Here is a 6,000-nt window from a genome sequence, read left to right as displayed (position 1 = left end):
ACTCAAAAGGAAGAAACAATCCACTCGAACAGTCCAACCGATCGAACCTACCGGCCGACCGAACAGACTGTCCGAACGGACTGTCAAACCGAACGAACAACTCGTCCGATCGAACCTACCGTTCAATCGACCAGGCTGTTCAACCCACCAACACTTGTTTTCATTTTACGCGTTACTCATCACTATGTTATCGAACTATTCAGGCTAACCCTACTCTTAAGCGCTCCCTTCAATCCATCAATCGCTGTGAGTATACTCGATCCCTTTTTGCTTTAGCGCTTTTGGGTGTTACATACGTTACTTATCTAAACCACAATCGAACACACTACTCAACTATTTAAAACGCTAACCGTTTTGCATGTATTACGTGACTAAATGAATGCTTGTTGTTATGTTTACACGTGGAATGTTGTCTACCTGCCTTAACGACGATAGTACTATAGTTTGGACTCAGCACCAGTTCACCCGGGGGTTGTTAAGGACAATTACTTGCATGGATTACGGTGGTAATCATGTATTGCGAACTGCCTTGGGCAGTCAACCCGTAGTCATTGGTATCGACAGATCCATGTCGATAATTAACATGCTTCGTTTTCCTCTGTGTACGTGCTGGTTATGCGTAAACTATTTCGAACTCTATATGCTATATCAAACTTGTATGCTCACCTTTACATTTTATGTATTGACTTTATTTTAACGTATGTGACAGACAATTAGGATGCTTATCTGCTAGGAAGGTGAGCTTAGAATAAGCGTCTAGAGCATAGTTGTCTGTAGATCTTGCAGATCGAGTCTCTAGAGGAAATTGAACAATTTTTATATTTAAATTTGAATCTGAGTTGTCGGAACAGAATGTTTGACTAGTTGTTATCTGTAATAATTTATTTTACTATTTGGGATATGATATGGGACGTATTATTTAAACTGAATAGTAATGATAGTTGTTGTGGAAACTTCTGGACAATCCGTTTCGCTCAGTGCCATGCCCCGATGATTCCGCCATCGGTTGGGGTGTGACACGATTAAACAAAAAGTTATCAAGATTCTGTACAAGCGTCGGATAGTTTTTATTGATAAATTCAAGCCTATGCAACTAAGGTACGGATAACCTATTTGTACTTTTATTATTCGAATGATCCACTATTGTTTTTATTGTATAGATAAAGGGCTATTGATTCTCAATTTGAGAATCACCTTCTAGGTTCATAATCAATCAATGTGGGGATTTTTATATCTTTGTGTTTTAATCAAATTAACTTATCCCTAACGAAGAGAAAGAGGATGAGGTTGAGTTTGAAGAATTGCTACAAAGATCAAAGGGTAAAGGAAAAACAGAGGCATACTTAATTTTTTTTACAATCCATTTGTTTATTTTTTAATTAGTTATTTTACAACTTATTAGTTTGTTTTTACATTAGTTATTTTACAATTTATATATTTAAGTAGTTATTTTTTTATAATTTATATGTTTATAATCTTATTTTTTAGGTTACCTAACATATTGCTCAACAACTTCCTCACTACGGCCGAACTCTCGATCAAGCTTACTCAAAATGGAGAGATCTAAATTTTGTTATGAAGAAGTGTAACAGTTTTAGGAATATTACTTAGATTTGTTGTTGAAAATTATATATATATATATATATATATATATATATAGGATAGGGATCATGAGTGAACAACATCCTTGTTTGTGAACTATGTGAACTGATCTGGTCCCTTGATTTTTATGATCTTGAGATTTTAAGTGATGACATGATGGTAATTATTTGATTAAATTTTCTTTTTAATTAAATACAAAAGGGTATATGTGTAATTACACAATCAAAAGAATTCAAATAGGAAACCTAAATTGTTTCCATTATATTAAAATCTCATAAATTCAAATCCATTTTTGTTTCTCTCTCCTGCTCGATTTCTCTTTCTCCTTCTCGATACAAACAACAACACCACGACAACCACCACCGATTGATTTATTACCTCCGATCGATAACCATCTCCTGCTCGATATCTACTACCTCCGATCGACAACCATACTAGAACGATGATGATGACGATGGTAGACGATGCAGTCGCCGGAGATGACATTGAAGGTGGAGGTGGTTGATGGTTAACGGCGGTGATGGCGGTGTCCGTGAAGGCAGTTGCAGGTGGTGCACAACCAGTTCGTCAGCAACAGATCTATTCATCATCAATACAACCAGTTCGTCAACAACAGATCCATTCATCAATACAACCATGGTGTACAACGGCACCCACGACGGCCAGCCATGGTGGTGCACGGCAGCAGCCATGGTGGTATTTGGAAGAAGATGATTATTGATCATAATTTTGTGTTTTATTGTATGAATCGATCTTCACTCGAGGTATAAACTATTTTAGATGTTGTTTCTTACCTAATTTTGTTTATTAAATGTATTTAGTTTGAGCAATTTTAAAAGTTAAATGTTTTGTTTGCATGTGTGTTCTTTTATTTATGAATATATGGCTGAAGTGGGTTTTTTGGTCAAATTTTTTTCATCGATGCTTTTTTTTGTTCAAAATGGGTCTTTTTGTTCAACTGGGGTTTGACATCCTTACAAATCTAGGTTTTTTTGGATCATTTAATGAAACAGTTTTAAAGATCATAACTTTCTGCTTCATGGGGCTCTTTAGATTCTACAAAACAAATGCTTTAGAGTTTACTTTGTTTTTTATTTAGTGATATGCATTTTGTATAATCATTTGTTACTTTTATGGTGGTTTTTTTATTATACCTTTATGCTTTACGAGGTTCTTGAATTGGGCTATGAAACAGCAACAACAGTGGATTTAAGCTTCGGTTTTGTTTGGCCGAGGGTCTTTATAAGCTTCGGTTTTGTTTCAGTTTCTTATGTAATTTGGGTGTACACCAGTGTATACAGTGTTTGTACATTTGGTGTACACATGTGTACACAAATTTATTGTAGGTATAAACTGCGTATACACCTGTGTAAATTAGGTGTACACCTGTGTATAAAGTATTGGTCTTTTTATTTATCTAAGACATTCATTGACCTATGTAAACGTATTTGTGTTTTACAGTTGGTAATTTGAAGGAATCGGTGAATCATCCGAAATGTGGGCAATTTGAAGGAATAATACCGGATAGGTTACTGTAAAAAAGTATGTTGTGAAGATTGATGTGAAGAAGTATGTTGTCAAGATTTTGTACTCCCATGCTAACACGCTCCGCGATGAAGACTATGTTTTTGTTTTTCTGATATGTGGCTATTTGTTTGTTTGGTTGGGTTATTTTTTTATGTAAACTAGATGTTTAGTTGGTTTTTATACCTTATAATATGTTTTCGGATTTGTTTTTGGGACATGTTATGGTTTATGGTGAAGCAGTATCAGTTTATTAATCTAAAAAAAGATTATACACAAATGTATATATGTCTGTACATAGGTGTATTAAATTTAAATACACAGGTGTACTTCGGTATTCATGAATGTGTGTACGTAATTGAAATATGGGTTTTTATCAATGAAGAACTGGTGGATTGAAAAAAAAAATCTGGCATTTTTAATGGTGAATATGATATATACTTGTTTAGATTTAAAAGATATTTTAAGTAATCACAAAAAAATAGGAAAGTGTAACTTCCATGGATTAATTAAAATAAAAAATTAAGGTATAATTACCATCCTATCCTTTTCAACAAAAAAGATAATCAAGGGCTATGATTAGTTCACTCTTGGGAGGTTGTTCACTCTAGAACCCTACCTTATATATATATATATATATATATATATATATATATATTAAACCCAATAAGTCTAACCACCTTTCAAATCCATCTCCACCGTCGGATCATTCTGAGATGAAATCTCAGCCGTTTAAACTCACAAAAATAACCGCTATGGTGGCAGTTCACGTCGGTTTAGGGAAGTTATTAGTAGTTACCTGGATCCCTATTTTCACTCCCCATGTTCACGTTAGTTTTGAGCGGTTATTAGTAGTTACCTGGGTAGTGATGAGTAATTAGAAAATTTTGAGCAGTTATTTAATTTGAATTTGCAGTTCCTATCTCAACCACGTTCCTCCAACCGTTGCAGCCTAAATTTATGGCTATAAACTTTCTTCCACCTCCCTTTGAACGATCCATTCCTATAACACACCTCATGCTTCTTCTCCCCATTATCTTCTTTCTGTTCAAGGATTAAATATAGAACTCATATGTGAGTTCAAACCCTAGAATTCCCCATGTTGGTTTAGATGCAACAAATCCTCTTTTGCTCTAATAGGAACATTTTTTTCTCCTACTGCCCCCACCAGATATTACCGGAATTTGGTAACGTGCTTTTAATTTTGAAAAAGATGTGAGAAGGAGATCATCCTAGGAAGAAAAAGTAGCGCATTGAATGGAATTTTTATGGTCTCTTGATGAGATTTTAAACGATGACTGGCCACTATAACCACAAGGTATTTTATCAAAAAAAAAAAATTGGGTACTTTTACTGCTACTTTATTTAACATTCAATTATTTAAAGGGTGAGAAACCTTTTTGTTTTCTGAAAACTAATGAAGAACTAGCATTAAAATATGTTGGCATGCAGGTGCCCTTCCACTAACGGCATCGGTGTTGGCTCTTTTCTCTACAACTACAAGATTATCTTGAAGCATTTTTGGTTTATGTGTGTTTGTGATTTTGAGTTTAACCTAGACTTCTAAGAGATGGGGAAGAAAGCTTATGATTTTGCGGGGTTTTATAGCATTTCTTAAGTCGAAAACAAGAACAGATCATTCTTTCGATCTGGCGACTTTATTTCACATTTTCATAAAGACATGTAGCTTAAAAGGTTAAGGCCATGTATGGTTATAAAGAATCAAATATTTTAAACCAATGTAGACATGTATTCAAATATCAAATGCTTTAGACATTTATCTTTTTCTTTGGGTTCATTTAGTAATGTTAATTTCCCATGTTGGTTTTTCCCGACCTACACACGATTCATAACTTTATTTCCATATTTAATTCTTAAAAGCTATGAATCAGTTTCAAAGAGAGGCTACATTCTGTGTTGGATTAAACCCTGAGAGTTGTCAGGTAATGTATCATATAAAATTTATTTTTATTTTTATTTTTATAGTTTAAGTTGTTTGCTGTGTTGTTACTCATGTAGATACTTCTGTTGCACAGACAAGGATATTTGGAATGGGAGAATTACATTTGAAAGTTTATGTGGAGCACTAAGAGGGAATATATGGTACCATACTTAATCTTAGCTGAAAATCAGTTTGTTGATTAAGGAGCACTGTTATATTCATCTATCTACATATTGGAACTTGGAAGGAGCACTATTTTTTACACCTATCTACGTTGCTTCTTTTAAACTTTATAAATTTGTCGAATGTTGGTGAGTGTTTCTTTTAAACTTTATATTACGAATGGATGTTTGTTGTTTATTTATGTTTTTATGTTGGTGAGTGTTTCTTTTAAACCCTTGAACATGTTAGTATATCGCCGGAGTTCTCTTCACCAATCAGACCAAATTTCTAGAGCTGATGGTGTAGAGTTCCGACGTGTCTTTTTTTGCTCATTTGTACCCTACATCTGGTGTATGTATACCTTCATTTGAAGGTTTAGATTTTTTAATTGCTAACCTTATATATCTTCTGCTCTGTTTTTCTAATAGATTTACTGCTGCTTCCCATCTTTGTCATTCTTCAAAGGGAAAAAATCATAAGATATATATTCTGTGAACATCATATACATACATATATGTTGTGTGGCTTAAAATGTTAACATATGTTTTCTCAGTTTGTGATGGCGCTCAGATCCTGTTATAACAAACTAAATTAGGCCTATTTAGCATACTTTCCTAAACTCACGCTTTCTTGCAATTTATGGTAAATGCGCTTCATTTTAGTTGGTAATTATTATGGTGCTTATTATATATAGTTCATAAAGCTAACTAGGAATTAGTGCCCGCCGCAATGCGGCGGGTACAACTTGTTTATATCACTAAGACTTAACG

The 6,000-nt window shown here is 34.0% G+C and overlaps 1 long non-coding RNA gene across 1 annotated transcript; it reads left to right on the top strand.

Moving 5' to 3' along the window:
• The first annotated feature begins 4,030 nt into the window (after positions 1-4,030).
• Positions 4,031-5,494, top strand: LOC110896709. Its single transcript, XR_002568103.2, has 3 exons — positions 4,031-4,444; positions 4,579-5,069; positions 5,163-5,494. It is a non-coding gene; the product is annotated as an uncharacterized LOC110896709 (long non-coding RNA).
• Positions 5,495-6,000: the final 506 nt, after the last annotated feature.

Source organism: Helianthus annuus, chromosome 12, assembly GCF_002127325.2.
Source record: "Helianthus annuus cultivar XRQ/B chromosome 12, HanXRQr2.0-SUNRISE, whole genome shotgun sequence".
Classification (NCBI taxonomy): domain Eukaryota; kingdom Viridiplantae; phylum Streptophyta; class Magnoliopsida; order Asterales; family Asteraceae; genus Helianthus; species Helianthus annuus.
This window is presented reverse-complemented; position numbering and strand designations above follow the sequence as displayed.